A 19,480-nucleotide genomic window follows, 5' to 3' on the forward strand; every position below is an offset into this window, starting at 1 on the left:
ATTGTTTTCTGATTGTTTTGTAGGTCTTTTGTCCCTTTCTTTTTTTCATGTTTATAGCTGTGATTTTGTGTTTTTCTATAGTGTTAAGCTTTGTTTCTGTTTTCTTTCTTGTTTGTGCATTTAACATTTTGTGTGGTTACTATAGGGTAAACATAAAGAGTCTTATAATTATAATAGACTGTTTTAAGCTGATAACTTTGGTTGCAGAAAAATATTCTAGACTTTTTCTCTTCCCTCAACATATATTGGTTTTCTCAATTCATATCTTTATACTTTTGTGTGTTTCTTAGCTTTTAATTATAGTTGCTGGTGTTTTTGACCTTTTTGACTTTAAACCTTCATATGAGGTGAAGAATTTACACAGCACTAAAACATTACTGAAGTATTTTCATTAAGATTATGAATTTACTTATACTGTTTTTAATTTTAGTTTTATATTTTCTATCTATATTTTCTATATTTTATATTACTATTTTTAATTTTAGTTTTATATTTTCATGTGTGTTCATGACATTAATTATTGTCCTTTCGTTTCCTGTTGTGGCACCCCTTTAAGCATTTCTTGTAAGACTGGTCCTATGATGATAAATTCCCTCAGTTTTTGCTTGTCTAGGAAGATCTTTATATCTCCTTCTTTTCTAAAGGATTATTTTGCTGTGTGTAGTATTCTTGGCTGACAGGTTTTCACCCCAGCACTTTGAATATATCATCTCATTCCCTCATGGTTTGTAAGGTTTCTGCTGATAATCTAATACAATTTCCCCTATATATGCCTTGATGTTTTTCTCATTCAGCTTTTAAAATTCTTTTTGTCTTTGACTTTTGATAATTTGAATATGATGTACTTCAGAGAGGTTTTGCAGGAGACTAAATCTCATTGAGGACTTTTGAGCTTCCTGAATCTGGATGGCCATATCTCTCCCAAGACTTGGGAAGTTTCCAGCTATTATTTAGTTAAATAGTTTTTCTATTCCTTTCTCTTCTTCATTCCCTGGCACTCCTACAATGTAAATATTTGTTTTCTTAATGGTGTCTCATAAGTCCTGTAGGTGTTCTTTATTCTTTTTTGTTCTTATTTCTTCTTTTTCCACTAGCTGTGTTATTTCAAAAGACCTGCCTTCAAGTTCAGAAAGTCTTTTTTCACCTAGTCTAGTATTGAAGCTCTCAATACTATTTTTTATTTTATTCATTGAATTATTTAGCTTAAAGATTTATGTTTGTTTTATGATTTCTATCTCTTTATTGAATTTCTCATAAAGATTATGAATTGTTTTTCTGATTTCACTGGATTGTTTAACTATATTCTCCTGTATGTTGCTGAGTTTCTGTAACATCATTATTTTGAACTCTTTTGGGGGAATTTCACAAATATCCTTTTGGGTGGGGAATCTGTTACTGTGACTTTTTGAGTTTCTTTGGGGGTGTCATTTTTCCTTGATGTTTTATGTTTCTTGTGTTCCTATATTGATATCTGCACATCTAGTGGAATAGTAGCTTTTTCCGATTGTAATAAGTAATCTTCATAGGAAGAGGCTTTTTTCTGTAGATAGGTCCTAGGGTGTTGGTTGGGAATGGTGTGTGGGCTTTGGTTCTGGGGAATACAGTAGTGTAGTCTCCAAACAGATTCTTTACCTGTAGTCTTCACCCGCAATCTCTGTGGGTGGCCTAGCTGCAGGAATTTGTGACAGTGGTAGTGTGCTTTTGCTTGGGGCAGGGACACTGGCTGGTTTTTGGCTGGGCACTTGTGGGTATATTGGGATAGTATGTTGTGTGGTGGGCTCTCCTTAATGACATGGTGATGTCTGGGCTGTCGTGTTGACCATAGGTGCCCTAGAGTTGGGCAGCTGAGTAAGAGTTCTCTCTAGTGGGGCAGGGCCACCTTCAGGCTTAGTGTCAGGCCAGGGGCAGGCACACATGGCCTGATGATTATATAGGATGCTTTCCTGTGATGCAAGGATGCCTCTGAGCTGGGTTTCAAGCCAGAGGTGGGTGCATGGGAGCTGTTGGTTGCTTGCAACTCTCTTCAGTGAGTAGGACCAGCTGTCAGCTAGGGGCAGGCACATGCAGCCAGAAGCTACTGGCGGCCTTCTCTGGTGGGGTGGTGTTACCTCCTTGCTAGCTGTCAAACTGGGAATAGGTGCTCATATACCAGCAGCTATACATGACTCTCTTTGGTGGGATAGACCATCTCAGGGCTAGCTGTCAGGCAAAGGTCATGTGCACATGAGCCTGGTGGCTGTGCAGGGTCTCTCCTCTATGCAGGCTGGCCTGTTTCTGTGGGTGTTAGCATGCATTGTGAGTTTGAGTGTTGGGGTCCTAGTTCTTCCTTTGAGCCTGGGTTCTGGGCAGCCAAGATATTGGTGCTGTAGGCTCCATGTGAACTTAGTGGAATGAAGGCAGGGCTTCAAGAATGGAAAAGACTTAGGAGACACCTTTAAGAAAACAGAACAGGATGCGGTCCACATGTGGCTCCAGTTACAAGATGGCATCATGTCATAGCTGAGTAGATTGGGTGTCAAAGGAATTCCTGCTCTGGGGGAATGCAGCTGCATGTACAAGTGTTCACACTGGACTTGGGGCCTGTGTGAACCAAGGGCCCTCCTGTAGCCATGACTGCCGGAGTCTGTGGCAGGATGAGAACCACTGATGGTTGCCAGCTTACCTTTTTCCCATAAAAAGAGGTCCTCCTGGCTCTGATCTGATCCTGGCAGAGGCCTCCCTCTTTTCTCTTTGGAGCTGTTCTGGGCTTCTGTGCTCTATTAAGTCTTGCCGTTCTGGTGCTCTCCAGCACACTTCCTCAGCCACACCAGTCAAAATGTAGCTGTTTATTCATTGTTTGGTTTCCTTTTGGGGGTGGCTCAGAGCCAGCCATCTTGCTGACATCACTGTAAATGGGCAATGGTCTTGATAAAATGTCATTAATTTGATTGTGTCACAAGACCAAAAATTATTTCAAAACAGTAGAAGAAACTTCAAATTAATTACTATTTTAAATGTAAAGCTCTTTAAGTAATGTATATGAAGGAAGATATAGTTCTCTTATGTTTTTGGTAGATTGAAAATGAAAACATTAATAATTTTGAGTTAGTTTTGTTTTGTTGAAGTTTATGTTCAGATTTTGTTTCTGTTGATTTAATCTAGAAATAAGAATACAAAATTACCCTCTGTAGGTGACAGAATTGAGTTTGTTCATTAATATCTGGGGCAATGGAGATTAAAAGCCTGTCTAAAAAGTGCATAGGTTGAGAAAAACGCAAAGAAGAATGGGAATATTTTGTCTTCTGTGGAGAGACTCTGGCAGGGAATGAAAAGCCAACCATAGGTGAACCCTTAGTCTCATAAATTAACCAACATTACAATCATCATTTCCTTTTCAGGATTTCTACAGAGGTTTTAGATTTTCATGCAAATATATTCACAGAGTTAGGATGATGTAACATCGCTGGCTTCTTAAAACAGCCAGGAAATCCCCCACTTCACCCTGGCATGAATGCAGGCTCTTTCCCCCATAAGGATGTAAGCTTTGGGGAACAACGTCTAGGACATAACCATGTTTAAACCAGGCTTGCCTGGCATGAGGTTCACTGAAGGAATAAGGACAGGAAGAAAATTCTGTAGGTCACTTTACGGGCGAACATGTCTCATGAAAGAGGAACTAGTTGAAATCTAATGTAATAGAATGAGGAGATTACAATAGAGGATGGCCAATTAAAGATTATTTCTTTGGGAGGTTTTTAAAGTTTAAACATTGTATTTTTGCTCTGGGAATATGTGTGGAATCCTGTGAACATATGCTCTACTTTTACTCACTGCACATTGTGACTCATAGGGAAAATTTGTCTCTATGAATTGTTTCCACTGTGATACGGAGGGGCGGGGCTCAAAACGCAGGAGCAAAGTCAGGTGTGGGCTATTTTGCTTTCCTTTGCATTTAGCTCCACTTCTGTGCTTTGCAGAAACTCAGTCAAAGACTGGCAGGCAGGAACACATTATTTACAGAAAGACTGAGCATGTGAGGAAAGTTCTCAATTTAGAATCAGCCCTGGGGGGATTTGGTGGAGGGCACAGGACTAGAAGGGATGCTGGATTCTCATTTCTTTACTCACACTCTGTGAGAAGGCTTGTTGTGAGGAATCATTTTTCTTTTTTCTTTTTTTGAGACAGAGCCTCAATCTGTCACCCTGGGTAGAGTGCCGTGACATCACAGCTCACAGCAACCTCCAACTCCTGGGTGTAAGCGATTCTCTTGCCTCAGCCTCCCAAGTAGCTGGGACTACAGGCGCCCCCCACAATGCCCGGCTATTTTTGGGTTGCAGCCGTCATTGTTTGGCGGGCCAGGCTGGATTCGAACCCACCAGCTCAGGTGTATGTGGCTGGCGCCTTAGCCGTTTGAGCCACAGGCACTGAGCCAGGAATCATTTTTCAGTTTTTACTAAAAAAAAAAAAAAAAGTGTACTAATGACATAGTACAATAGCTTGAGTAAGGCTGGAAAGTAAAACTGCCAGGTCTTCCTCTCTTTGCTGTGTGATGTTAATTTAATCCTCTTACAAGAGGATTTCATTGGTTTATTTAAAAATAAAACTACAGGCTTGCTGTATTTATTTCATTCATTATGCTAATCACAAAGCATGGCCTTTTTTCAAACATTTTATTTAAACAAAATGATGAAATACTCACCCCTCAAGTCCAAGCAGTTATTACTTAATGCTTGTTAATGAACTTCTCACTACAAAGGCCACTTGGCCGTGAGCCACCCATGTAGATGCAAAGGGACTGACTCCTGATCAAAAACTGGAAAATGCTGATGGAGGCTGAAGGCAGATAAATGTGCCTTTTGTCTTTTACAGGAATTAAATAGCACACGTTGCCCTCTAATAGAGTTAATAATGCCATTTATAAACTGTAGCTTATATTTTTCCTGCCAAACTGTGATCTAGCATGTGACTTAGGGCTCAGATAACATATAGATGGGTAGCTTTGAGCATGGCCATTGCATGGTTTGTGGCCATTTCCACTTGGAAATGTTAACTGTCTCCTAAGTTCAAGAGGACCCAAACTGGACTCCGGATCCGCTGATAGAGCTCCCTGTGCTTTCCTAGGCCTCCAGACCATGCATCATGGCATTCCTTTGGATTAATCTGTCTCTTTCAGTGCCTGCTTTCCCTCAGGCTTTGCTTTTCTTCCCTCTGTAACTGATGACTCTAGGTTCCCTTCCAGCTGGGCCCACCAAAGTCTTGTCTTCCTGCTCAGAAACATGCAAAGATTTCATATTTCCCATGACATCACACCTATCCTCCTTGACTTACCTTTCAAGGCCTTTCCCAGACTTATTCAAACTTCCACTTATTCATTCCACTGACCTTCGTCGTGCCCCATAACTCTCGTTAGGCCCCTGTGCCTGTTGCCATTTGGTTTTCCTTTCTTCATGCTGTTCTCCTCACCTGCCTCTCCTTGACCCTTGTCCTGTTAAATGAATCCTTCAAGGCCAGGCCTGTTCTTCCTGTGGTCTTCTGGCTGAGCTCCTCCTCTTTGAACTCTTAAAGCATTACAGGTGTCTCCACTACAACCTTTAGCACTTAATTATATGCCCACCTGTTTTATAGACAAGCTTATAAGCTTCTGGAAGTCAAAATAATGTCACATATTTCTATCCCTGGTAGAGTGAGTACATGATTGATACTACATAGAAGATACTGATTATTTCATGTCTTTTCTGTACAGTCTGGATTAATAGAAGAATTCTTACTTTCAGATTATATTGTCCAGCACTTGTATAGTCATAGTACCACATAAATGTTTTTAACATAAGTGATCGATACAGAATTGATTATTAATATAATCAGGCAGGAGATAAGGCTCTTAGAATTATTAATTACATTAATAATTGATTAATAGTCGATTCTAAGAGTGTAATCTGCTAGAAAGAAAGAATGAAGAGAAGAAGGAAAGAAAAGAAGAGTGAGTCTACAGCTAGGACATTAATTTTAAGTATTAATTCAAAGCCACCCTCTAACAAAGCACTGCTTTTTCTGAACAGGCCATTCCTGAATGATAGCTATCATCGTATGCCCACTCGTTCTATATATACCACTAAATAACAATGTCCCCTTGTGCTGTTTTCACACATCTGTCCTCCTTCCTTCCCTTTTACCCCCATACTCAGTTTTTTGATATGAGAGACTATGTCTTTTAATCCCTGAATCTGCAGAGACAGACCCAGAGCTGACAACCAATAAATGCTTGTTGAATAAATAGATAAAACAGTAGAGCCTTTGTGTAACCATGAGTGTGACATTCTGTAAATAAAGTTATGGTTAGCAAATACTATTAAATGTTTTTATAAGTAAACCATTTTCTATTTTTATTTATTTCTATTTTTCTTTCTTTCTTTTTTTTTTTTTTTTGTAGAGACAGAGTCTCACCTTATCGCCCTTGGTAGAGTGCTATGGCGTCACACAGCTCACAGCAACCTCCAACTCCAGGGCTTAGGCGATTCTCCTGCCTCAGCCTCCCGAGTAGCTGGGACCACAGGCGCCCGCCACAACGCCCGGCTATTTTTTGGTTGCAGTTTGGTCGGGGCCGGGTTTGAACCCGCCACCCTCGGTATATGGGGCCGGCACCCTACCCACTGATCCACAGGCGCCGCCCTCTATTTTTATTTCTTTTGAGACAGAGTCTCACTATGTCACCCTAGGTGGCATCACAGCTCACAGCAACCTCAAACTCTTGGGCGTAAGCAATTCTCTTGCCTCAGCCTCCCAAATAGCTGGGACTACAGGTGCCTGCCACGAAGCCTGGCTATTTTTCTGTTGCAGTTGTCATTGTTGCTTAGCTGGCCCAGGCTGGGTTTGAACCCGCCAGCCTTGGTATATGTGGCTGGCACTGTAAACACTGTGCTACAGGTGCTGAGCCCCTTTTTCTATTTTTTAAGTGATCTTCTAAGATTTTTTTCTTTTTACTATTGGGAAAGTTTAACTTTTAATCTATTCAAACAGATTATTGCAGAGGAAATTACAGCTAAGTTTAGAGCAGGAGAAAGCGAATTGTTCTTTGCCAAACCTAGAGAAGTTTGTAATACAGGCTTTATATTAGTCTTCTACTTCTTGTAACTTTTCTTAGGAATAGCACCCTTCTCAAAAACAAACAAAACCCTCCAAATAACCTTTTGAAAAGTGGGCAAAAGTCTTAAATAAACATTTTTCTAAAGAAGATTCCTCAATGACCAAGAAGCATATGAAAAGATGATGAGCGTCACTAATCATCAAGGAAATGTGAATTAAAATCACAATCAGATATCTCCTCACATCCACAAGGATGGCCACTGTCAAAAAAAAAAAATTAGAATAATAAGTGTTAATCAAGATGTTGAGAAACTGGAACTCTATGCACCCCTGCTAGGAGCATAAAGTGGTGCAGACACTACAGAAAATAGTAGGTCAATTCCTTTTTTATTTTTTTATTAAATCATATCTGTGTACATTAGTATGATCATGGGGCACCATACACTTGGTTCATAGACCGTTTGACACATTTTCATCACACTAGTTAACATAGCTTTGATTCCTTTAAAAAGTGAAAATAGAACTACCGTATGATCGAGCAATCCCACTTCTTGGTATGTACTCAAAAGCATTGAGAGTAGGCTCTCAAAGAGATAGTGACACACTCATGTTCTTTGCAGCATTATTCATGACAGCCACAAGATAAAACCAACCTAAATGTCTATCAACAGATGAATGAATGAATGTCCACCAACATGGTATATACGTACAATGGAATATTTTTCACCCTTAGAAAAGAGAAATCTTGTCACAACAATAGGGATGAACCTTGAAGACCTTGTGCTAAATGAAATAAGTTAGTCATATCAAGCAAATGTGGTGTGATTCCACTTAGATACCTAAAGTAGTCAAACTCTAGAAACAAGACAGTAGGATTGTTGCCAGGGGCTGGGGGTGGAGGGGAATGGGAAGTTGCTCAGTGGGTATCGAATTTCATAATAGGTGTAAATTCTAGAGATCTGTTGCACAACAATGTGAATATAGTTAACACTGTGGAAATGGCTTAAAAATAATAGCACACTTAAAAAATGGCTATGATGGTAAATTTTATGTTATGTGTATTTTGTATCACAATTAAATAAAAAAAAAATAGCACTTCAGACACATACTCACTATCATCATCAATACATTGACATGAGCCGGTAGGTACTTAATAAGTATTTCTAATAGTGGTGGTCATGATGAAAGCAATAGTAGAGAATTTATTTCAAGATTTATATACCTTTTTTTTTTTTTGGAGACTCACTCTGTTGCCCTTGGTTGAATGTCATGGTGGTGTAGCTCACAGCAACCTCAAACTCTTGGGCTCAAGCCATCCACTTGCCTCAAGCTCCATCTCCTGAGTAGTTTGGACGATGGCTCCCAGCACAACGCCCAGCTAGTTTTTTTTCTACTTTAGTAGAGATAGGGTTTTGCTCTTGCTCAGGCTAGTCTTGAACTCCTGAGCTCAAGCAATCCACCTGTCTCAGCCTCCCAGAGTGCTAGGATTTACAGGCGTGAGCCACGGCGCCCAGCCCTATAATTTATATACCTTAAAAATAAAGACAAGTATTCAAGAGCTCTAATAGTAGTGTAACTATTTTGTTGAAGAATAGAACTTGTTACTAAGTAGTGACAACTTCTGATAAAACATATACAAACTAAAAACTATTGGAGTAAATGTTATGGCAGTTTCTAATTATTGAATTTTATTTGTTGACTAATACAGGTGCCAATTATTTAAGTATTAAGGAGATGGACATAATTTTTGGCAATTTCTATTATGTTGCATGCTTGCAGACATTTTTTTGTAATGGTACATGAGACATAGTTTGTAGCATATAATTTACACCTTTGTAAAAAATTGTAAGGAAATAAAGCTAGAATTAAAACAAAGTAAACAAAAATTCAGAATTAAAGAAAATGGGTCTTGTTTACCAGAGAAGGACTATCAAAGCTAACATCCGTTTTTCTCTCCCTACCTCCTTTCTACCTGTAATCAGGTTTTTCATGTACTTTAATGTATGCAGGGCAACTTTCTCCAAATGACCTACTCCTTCCTCTGTTGTCTTTTGCTTTAGTGGCACACCCCTTTAACCCTTCAACTTTTGAATCGAACACACCCTTATTAAATGTGTTTTTCACATACAGTCAGTTGTCTGTCACTCTGCTCTGGCTCTGGGAGAGAGAAGCTTCGCCAAAGGTGAGAATTAGACAGGGCATGCTGGAAGGAGGAGGAAGAGGCAAGCTGTTCTGAAAAGAAGATTGACATGCTAACACACAACCAGCTGCCTTTTGTCTCCTCTGGTCTCTTGGTGTGTCCATAAAAAGCAAAAAAGAAGCAACATCATGGTAAGAAACTAACTGAAGTTTTTTATCTCCCTATCCCCTAAGACTTTGTTTTGGACTTAGTATTATTATTCATAACATCAGTTAACTTCACAGTGGTTTATTGTCTAGATCTAGCAACTTATTTGGGCTTAAAAATCTTAAGCAATGTTGACTAGAAGGATGACAACAGAAGGCTTTGTACCCCTGGAGACTTCGGCTTGAATAGAAATGAAATTGTCCAGTATCTTTTCTGCTGCTGTCTGTTCTCCTCTACATTCTTTGAAATATGGTAGAACCTCTGTGAGTTGACCACCCAAGGGACTGTAACAAAGTGGTCAATGTACCAAGATGGTCAGCACAAGGACCTGGGCCTACTGTGGGGCATGTCTGGCTTATGACAATTAGGTCCACTCAAGGAGGTGGTCAATGTAGTGAGGTGGTCAGCTATGGAGTTCTACTGTATTGCAGGTAATTCTGAACAAGCTCCACTTGTTAAATATATTTGAGTTAGTTCCATCAACCCTTCTGACAATGTCTGTTTGTAGACCTGTTGTTGAGTATGTTAGAAAGAATTTAGTGAGTCCTTTTTTTTCCTTGAGTTAAAAAGCATCTCTTGTCCCCTCCCCTTTTTCATATTTCAAAGGCAAACTGTTTTTCAGCCCCTTGGAAAAAAACGAATAGGGAAATTTTGTTTTGAGAGTAAGGATTAATTTTCATTTTTCTGACTTTATTACACAGTTTTCTTGTAGGTTATCTTTCAAATGCATTCTCCAGTGGGCATTGGCTGCCTTCTGCCTTCACCAGCCCATTCCCATAACAACTTATTATGTGTTGAACATACTTTCCCAAAGGAGATTTTATTAGGACCCAGAAATCTTATGGGAGAAATTCAGCTTCTTATAACCCTATCATGAAAGCAGTAGTTGGGATTTTAAAAAGTTGTAAGAAAAAAGTAATCTTGTGAACTTTTAAGGGAAAAAAAGGTTATATAAGATGGATTAAACCTTGCTTCACTAGTTTGAGCATAGCAGCGTGAATATAAAGCCCCGAGTAAGTGCTGGGCATTATTGCCTCCATTTCCTTTGCTATTTCTTTAATTCTTCTTTTTGTCCACCTTTTAAAAATTTTTTTTACTTTTTTTTAATTTTTATTATTTCTTTAATTCTTAACAATTCCCCTGTCAAGGCACAATGGCTAAATAACTATACTGATAAATAGTCTTTCCACTAAGGCAGGAAGTAAGCTTCCAGTAAGCTCTTAATCTTCCCCCTAGAAATCTTCAGAATTAATACCTGGTGTTTTATTTTTTTAAATGCCTTTTTGAAATAATTTGCCAAATTAAATCAAACAAACAAACATTCAGGGTTAAGAGCAGAATGACTGTGAACCTTCAAAAAGAATTATAAGTTGAGTAAGTAACGTGAAATTCCTGGTATTTTGGTCAACCATTTATTACAGCCTAGTTGTAAATATCTAAAAATGTACAAGCAGATTAATTTAACTATAGTATATTGACCATATGGTATTTGGAAGGTTGTTTCCCCCTTGGGTTTCTCTGTAATATGAGGTAAAGGCACATAGAAAGAGCTGCAGGGACTATAACGCAGTGGCCAGTGAGAGACGTTAAATTTTAATTCAAAGTGTTGGAATGGGCAGGAACCTGCTGTCGGTGTCTCCAGGCGTAATCAGGACTAGGGCAGTGCAGGAAAGCCTGGCGCACAGGCTTGTCCACCTCAAGCCCGTACAGGAGTGGTGTTTGCAAACTGCAATCCAGACACACAAGCTGAGGCAGAGAGATGGCATCTGAGGCTCATGCTCCCTGCCAGGAACACAGTGGTGAGAGTGATGAAATATTTCACTTCTCAAAATCCAAGGAGCAGCAGATTTCTCACAGTCTGCCTGCTACTGACACACACATAGTCCTAATCAATCTTCTCCCATCCCGGCCCATCCCACCAACTCAAAGACAGAGTCTAATGGAGCAGAAAGAATAAAACCAAATTCTGTAGGAGGGGAAATCAGACTGGTCTTCCTAGGGTAGAAAGGAAGTGAGGGACGGGGCAGTAGCTCCAGGGAGCAGAAAAGGAGACTAGATGTTGAACGGAAACCCTGATGAGGATAACTTTAGAGGCTCCAATGAGTGAAAGTGTGACTTGCCCCAGCTGGGCAGTTCCGATGCAGGCTCTCCTGCTGCCTTCATGGCCCTTGCTCCTCGGCCTCAGGTCCATTTCCTGTCCTTACAACGCTTCCCTCCCCACCCACCTTAGCAGCAGGCTCTGCTTCTCAGCTCTTTCTGTGTCCTTCCCTGTTCATGTTTGAACGTAGGACAGTCAAATGCAGCCAAAGAGAACAGAAAGGGAAGGGCAAGGAGAGAGACAGCACAAACATCGCCATGCATCTTCTAGTCCCAACAGCGATGTGTGACCTTGGGCACGTCCCTTCTCACACTGCCGTTTTCTCACATGTGAAATGAGCTGACAATCACCACGTCACAGGACTGTTATGAAGTGCCTGGCACGTGTAGGTGCTTAAGAAATATTAGCTGAAATGAATCATAAAAGCGGAAAAAGGCAAGGCCAATAAACATGTGGCTCCTTACGAAAGTTTTGAGACACACAAAAATCGAGAAATGTAAAATCTGCAGAGACAGAAACAAAGGAAGCCCTCCCAGCAACACCGCTAAGCTGAGCAAGTTGGAACTCGCACGGGTGAATCAGAAAGGACGCTGTGGACTGTGTTTCTTGGGAGTGAAATAATGGACCACAACACAGTCTGTCTCAAAACTTTGGAATTATAATATGGCTTCAATGGCATTAGAAACCAAAGACATGCATGTTATGTAGTTATTGTGAAGCATAGCTTGTATGAGAAAAGTGTATAAAAAATAAATGTAGAGAGTGATGATTAATGTAAGGCAAGCACCTATATAACTAGACACAGGTCAAGAAATAGAATATTGTTGTTGGGCAGTGCCTGTAGCAAAGTAGGTAGGGCGCCGGCCACATGTACTAGGGTGGGTAGGTTCGAACCCAGCCCTGGGCTTCTAAAAAAATAAACAAGCAAACAAACAAAAAAAGACTTACGTAGAATATTGTTGTCACCTCTTACATCTCCTGTTGGTCTCTCGGATTAGGTCTGGATCAGAATCCCAAGAAACATCTTCCTGAACACCACAATCCTGAATGTTGAATCTTGATTCTGATCTTTCAGAATGTCAATATTTGAGATTATGGCAGTTGGGATGGTGTCTTTCAGGCTTATGATTGAAATCCATTAGGAATATGTCCCATGGAAATAATTAAGGATATGTATAGAGATAAGCTACAAATATTTTCTGCAGCCTGCAGTGCATTGAAAATAACATAAGTGGGGCGGCGCCTGTGGCTCAGTCGGTAAGGCGCCGGCCCCATATACCGAGGGTGGTGGGTTCAAACCTGGCCCCGGCCAAACTGCAACCAAAAAATAGCCGGGCGTTGTGGCGGGCACCTGTAGTCCCAGCTGCTCGGGAGGCTGAGGCAAGAGAATCGCCTAAGCCCAGGAGTTGGACGTTGCTGTGAGCTGTGTGAGGCCACGGCACTCTACCGAGGGCGGTACAGTGAGACTCTGTCTCTACAAAAAAAAAAAAAAAGAAAATAACATAAGTGAATATCTATGGCAATTGTGGTACATCTGCATGCTGGAGTTCAATGCGACCTTCAAAACTGTTAATATACAAGTATATTTATTGGCGTGAATTCAGTGAAAGAACAATATACCAAACAGCATATGCAAAATAATATTGTTTAATCCCCCCAAAAAAAAGTCAGGAAGAAAAAATAGTAATAGTGGTGTATAGGGATGGAAAAATTAAGGATAATTTATGTTTCTTTGATTATAGTTATCAATATATTCTGATTTTCAAATGTGAATATGCATTTCTTTGTGTATATATTTTGGATTTTATTTTTTATTTTAAATTTAATATTTCAATTGACAAATAATTATATATATTTATGGAGTATAATGTGATGTCTTGGTATGTGTATACATTGTAGACTTATTGTATCCAGCTAGTTAACATAGCCATCACCTAAGATACTTACTTTTTAGAATGAGAATATTTCAGATCTATTCTTTTAGCAATTTTTTTTTTTTTTTGAGACAGAGCCTCAAGGTGTCACCCTGTACAGTGTTGTAGCGTCACAGCTCACAGCAACCTCCAACTCCTGGGCTTAAGTGATTCTCTTACCTCAGCCTCCCAAGTAGCTGGGACTACAGGCGCCCGCCACAATGCCCGGCTATTTTTTTGGTTGTAGTTGTCATTGTTGTTTGGCAGGCTCGGGCTGGATTTGAACCTGCCAGCTCTGGTGTATGTGGCTGGCGCCTTAGCTGCTTGAGCTATAGGCGCTGAACCATCTTTTAGCAATTTGAAATAAACAGTACATTATAACTGATTATAGTCACCATGCTGTGCAATAGATAGATAACACTTATTCTTCCTAACTGAAATTTTGTGCCTGATGGTCAACATCCCGCCAACCTTCCTCCTACACCTGGTCTCTGGTAACTACTATTCCATTCTCTACTTCTGTATATTTGACTTTTTTAGACTCCAAATATACATAAGATTATGTGATATTTGTCTTTTTGTTCCTGGCTTCTTAACTTAGTGTTACGTCCTGCAGGTTCATCTCAGTTGTTGCAAATAACAGGATTTCCTTCGTTTTAAGGCTGAATAATATCCTATTGTGTATACATATCACATTTTCTTTGTCCATTTATCCATCGATGGACACATAGGTTGATTCCTTATCTTAACTATTGTGAATAGACCTCTGATGAACATGGCAGTGCAAATATCTCTTTAATATACTGATTTACTTTCCTTTGGGTACGTACCCTGTAATGGGATTGCTGGATCGTTTGGTAATTCTATACTTGTTTGAGGAATATCCATTCTGTTTCTCCATAATGGCTGCATTAATTTATCTTCCCACCAACAGTGTATAAGAGTTCTTTTTCTCTACATCCTCACCAACACTTATCTTTCATCTTTTTGATGATAGCCACTCTAGCAGGTGTGAGGTGATGGCTCATTGTGATTTCAATTTTCATCTCCCTGATCATTAGTAATATGGAGCATTTTTCTTTCACAAACCTGTTGGCCATTTGTATGTCTTCTTTTGAGAAATGTTTATTCAGGGCTTTGCACATTTGTATATAGAGCTATTATTTTCTTGCCATTAAGTTGTCTGAATTTCTTATGTATTTTAGAAATTAACCCTTATCTAAGCAATATTTGCAAATATTGCTTCCCTATCTCTGTGTTGTCTCTTCACTCTGTTGTTTCCTTAGGCTCTCCTTTGTCCATTTCTCTGTGTTTGCTTTTATTGCCTGTGCTTTGAGGGTCAACTATGTATTTCTTTTATGGTTTCCTTTTCCATTCACTGTTCTCAAGAGATTGTATGTAGTATTAGGAGTTTTACAAACATTTTATCCTTAACATAATCCAAATATTTCAGAAACTGGATTTTGTGGGAATCCTTTGAGAAAGAGACCAAGGCTAGAGGCAGACCTTTGTTCCTGAGTGAGAATTGCTTACTCAGACCTGTGATAAATGATTACTCCCCAAACTGCTGGCCATTCCATGCTACACTGTTGTCTGGCTCTTGTTTGTCAATAGGTTGGAGAGTAAAGAATTTCTGGAAAATGTGGTCAACACATTTATTTACTAAATATTTGAGTGCCTATTGGTACCAAGCATTGATCAAGGGTTAGGGATGCAACATTCTTCTCCTCATGAAGCTTACATCCTGTAAGAGACAGACCCCAAAGAAGTACACAAACAAATAGGCAGGACTATTCAGGTAATGAGAAGTACTGTGATGAAAAATGAAGGAGGATAAGGTTATAGAAAGTGAGAGTGCTATTTTACATAGGGTGATGCAAAAGTGTTTGGTCATTCTACCTAATTGGTTTTCTTCTTCTTCCCCTTCTCCTGCTTCTCTCTCTCCTGGGACAGACAGCACTGGTACCATCATAGCTCATTTCTTTTTTTTTTTTTTTTGTAGCGACAGAGTCACACAGCCCTTGGTAGAGTGCCGTGGCGTCACACGGCTCACAGCCACCTCCAGCTCTTGGGCTTACTGATTCTGTTGCCTCAGCCTCCCGAGCAGCTGGGACTACAGGCACCCGCCACAACGCCCGGCTATTTTTTGGTTGCAGTTTGGCCGGGGCTGGGTTTGAACCTGCCACCCTCGGTATGTGGGGCCGGCGCCCTACTCACTGAGCCACAGGCGCTGCCCCATCATAGCTCATTTCAACCTCAAACTAATGGGCTGGAACGATCCTTTTGCCTCAGCCTCCCAAGTAGCTAGAACTACAGGGGCATGCCAGTACACCCAGCAATTTTTTTCTATTTTTTGTAGAGATGGGGTCTGACTCTTGGTCAGCCTGGCCTTGAACTTCTGGCCTCAAGCAGTCCTCACACCTTGGCCTCCCAAAATGCTAGAATTATAGGAGGGAGCCTCTGCACCCAACTTAATTGCATATCTTCTATACAAAGATCTGCAAAAAAAAGTTAAAACAAGACTAGACTTCTATTTGTTTTATTTTAGCCACGACTCATTAAAGATAGTGTCAAGTTCTATAGACATGTTAACTCGGACACAAAATTGAATCTGTTGCAGCTGCTGTTTTTTTATTCCCTTCTGGTCAACTGAGGCCTATAAATTCATCTTACTTATTTAGCTTCTATAATTTTAACTTAGGCTATGAAACATCAGCAAAGCATCAGACTATTAGTAATGCCAGGCTGCACTGTCATGGGCCACTTTGTGCTGCTCAAAGCATATCATGTGTATCATTTCACATGAATTTCTCAATACTCTGTGTGACAAGGGCTCAGTTTTTGAGGGGATAAATGACTTGATTCCTGTTTAGTAGTAGTCCTGAGTTCTCTCACAAAAGCATGCAATCTGCTCCTTAATTAGAAAAGTATTGCTAGAAAGTCAACAACTCTTACTATAAACTACAGAAAATGGAGAAATTGGGGGGCAGTATATATTAATAAGAAAGATAAAGATTGTTCCATTTTCCAGAAATAAATCCACTATTTTTAAGTCCACCTTTTAACTTAACCTTCAGACTGAGGTCTCAAGGTCACTGGAAGTCTCAGAGGCAGCCTAGAGTCAGTAGTGCTGCATTGGAGATGCCCCTTCCTCTTTTCCAGCTTCCTTCTCTCTTCCCAGTCTCCATCACCCCCCAGTGCCCAAACTGACTGCTAGATGTGACTCTGGAAGGGCAGCTAGGCTGTGCCAGGGTCTCCAGGGCCACTCCACCTTTTTCTCCCTCTCACTCCCTCATAGTATTTACACATGATGACCTAACTCAACTTTAGTCTTTGGTGCTTCAGTACTTAGATTTAAAGTCTCACTGATTTTCTTTAGTGTTTGAAAGTAATTGTTCTTGATCTTTGACATGAGTTATTGTGCAAGTCATTCATTTTAAATTGCATAATTTAAAATAGGTGCTTTTCTGGTTCTAAGTCCATAAAAAAGGAACTAATTTGACTATTACTTCATGATTGAACACATTTCCATTTTCCAGTTTGGCTAAACTTCGTTCCAGTTAGGAACTAACTAGTCAGTAATTTGATTATGTGAATCTGGATATGTAAACCAGGAGGTAGGATAACACTTTGCTACAAATTTCAAACTCCTGTATCTCCTGTTAGTTACATATTCTTCGTAAGGAAAAAAAAAAACCTCATGAGATGTATAATCCTATACATCTCAACTATTAAGTGAATTAATTTTAAGTTAATTAATTTTACTGGAACCCAGAGCTCCAGGAAAGAGGAGGTTCATTGACCGTATCTCTCATGGCATCACATGGCCTGGAATAAGCACGGCACACTGAGGTAATGTGCTCTCTGCGGTCAGTACATTCATAAAAATGGTACATAGATCATATTCCAGCAAATAAAGTCTGATTTTTTTTTAAGACTACAATTATAACTTCAAATTATCACTGTCTTTGTGAGAAAAAGAAAACGTTAGGGACACCAGTAGAGAAACATGCTGGGTTATTGATTATTCATAACTAGGTGCACAGTAAGTATTAGTCATGATCCCAGCACAGGAAACACCTAGCATGCTCTACTTAATTGAGGAGAGTAATCAGGACTATTTGCAAAGTATGGGCAAGGCTTTCAGGAAACTAAGGGGGGCTTTAAAAGCTCTAGCTTCAGGGTTCTTCACATAGCCCAGCAGTTCTCAACCTGTGGGTCGCGACCCCTTTGTAACAATGAAAATACATCCTGCATATCAGATATTTACATTACGATTCATAACAGTAGCAATATTACAGTTATGAAGTAGCAATGAAAATAATTTTATGGTTGGGGGTCACCACAACATGAGGAACTGTGTTAAAGGGTTGCGGCATTAGGCGGCCTTAGGAAGGTTGAGAACCACTGACATAGCCTCTTCCAGGGCTCTGACCCTAAATCTGTAATCTAGAATTTTGTGTTCTTTCACTTAAAGAAAGCTCTCAAAATTATCTATGCCTCATGACCCACAAAACTTCATTCTACCCCAAGCAAAAGCTACTGGCACACTCTCTGGCTGGCACCTACAAAGACCCTTTTCTATGTTAGGCCAGAGGGAGCAAGAGGAGGAAGCCACTGCAAGAACCTGAAGAGAGGACAAGCTGCAGGGAAGGGCTCCCTGACCAAACTGGCCAAACCCAGCCACACCCAACCTGGAGCCTAACTAGGACATGGAGAAACTGGGGACTGGACTAACTAGGCACTGATGGGAACAATCAGTGTCCCCCACTGACTCAACCTAAGCAAAGCCAAAGGGCAAGGATGTCAGTTTCTATATTCCATCATGGCTTGGGGGGCGGGGGGGTCTCGGGCACTGGCAAGGGTGAGGAAAGGTGAGCAAGCAGAAATACCCAACTCTATTCCCAGAATTACCTGAATTCTAGACACAGAGCTCCAGCAAAGAGAGGGTTCATCGGCTGTATCTCACTGTATCGCATGGCCCAGGAATAAGTAACGTGCTCTCTGCGGTCAGCACATTCATAAAAGTGGTATATAAATCATATTCTAGCAAATAAAGTCTTATTTTTTTTTAAGACCACACCTATAACTTCAAATGGAAAAAATTACCAAGTTAACTTTTAGAAAGTCTTATTCTTGTCTTAGGAAAATTATATATATTCTTTGGGTCATAGTTTGCCTCTTTAAGACAAGAAGAAAACTCTGGCATGAAGTAGATGTTCAATAATTATTGGTGGAATGAACAAGTAAATGATTCTACAACTCAAACCTTCCGTGATCTTATCTTTTATCTTCCTTTCTGATTGATCAAGTATCAGTGGCTTTGAACAAGTAAGTATCACCCTGTCTCTGTCGAAAAATAAATGACCTGAAGACAATAGAAACTGGGAGTCTGTATTGTAAAAGAAACTGATTGGAAGAATGAAAAGTTAACTCCTTCATAAACGACAGCTTTCATATTTGATAATGCCTCTTTTTCAGGACATCATTTAAGCTGGAATTAAAAAAAAATAGTCTGTCCCTGCTGTTTTACCCAATTGTATACCATTGATGTGACAATGTAACAGGATGTGATTATTGTTTAGTTTGAAGAGGTAGCACAGAAAAAAACAAACACTGAGATATGAGTAGAAAGATATGTGTCACTTGATGTTGAAAGGACACTGATTTAAAAAACGGGAAAATAGTGAGCAGCAGAGATGGGTGGGCATTAGAAGTGGTGACAAATATTAGAAGTAGCACAGGGCTAGCAAGCATTCCACCCTGGGAGGCTGGGGAGGAGTCATGTTGCAGGGAGGGAGCCCTAATGTCAGGGATTATTGGTTACACCACATGAAATTGGACTGTAGAGGGCGGTGCCTGTGGCTCAAAGAGTAGGGTGCCGGCCCCATATACTGGAGGTGGCGGGTTCAAATCCGGTCCTGGCCAGAAAAAAAAAAAAAAGGAAATTGGATTGTAGATAAAAAATAGATGAATGTATGAGCAGCGCCTGTGGCTCAGTGAGTAGGGCGCCGGCCCCATGTACCGAGGGTGGCGGGTTCAAATCCAGCCCCGGCCAAA

The 19,480-nt window shown here is 40.2% G+C and overlaps 1 protein-coding gene across 1 annotated transcript in view; it reads left to right on the forward strand.

Moving 5' to 3' along the window:
* The window catches only part of CRYBG1 (crystallin beta-gamma domain containing 1), a 223,588-nt gene that overhangs the window by 130,009 nt on the left and 74,099 nt on the right, over positions 1–19,480 (forward strand). The window lies entirely within an intron of this gene.

The sequence above is a fragment of the Nycticebus coucang genome, chromosome 5 (genome assembly GCF_027406575.1).
Source record: "Nycticebus coucang isolate mNycCou1 chromosome 5, mNycCou1.pri, whole genome shotgun sequence".
Classification (NCBI taxonomy): domain Eukaryota; kingdom Metazoa; phylum Chordata; class Mammalia; order Primates; family Lorisidae; genus Nycticebus; species Nycticebus coucang.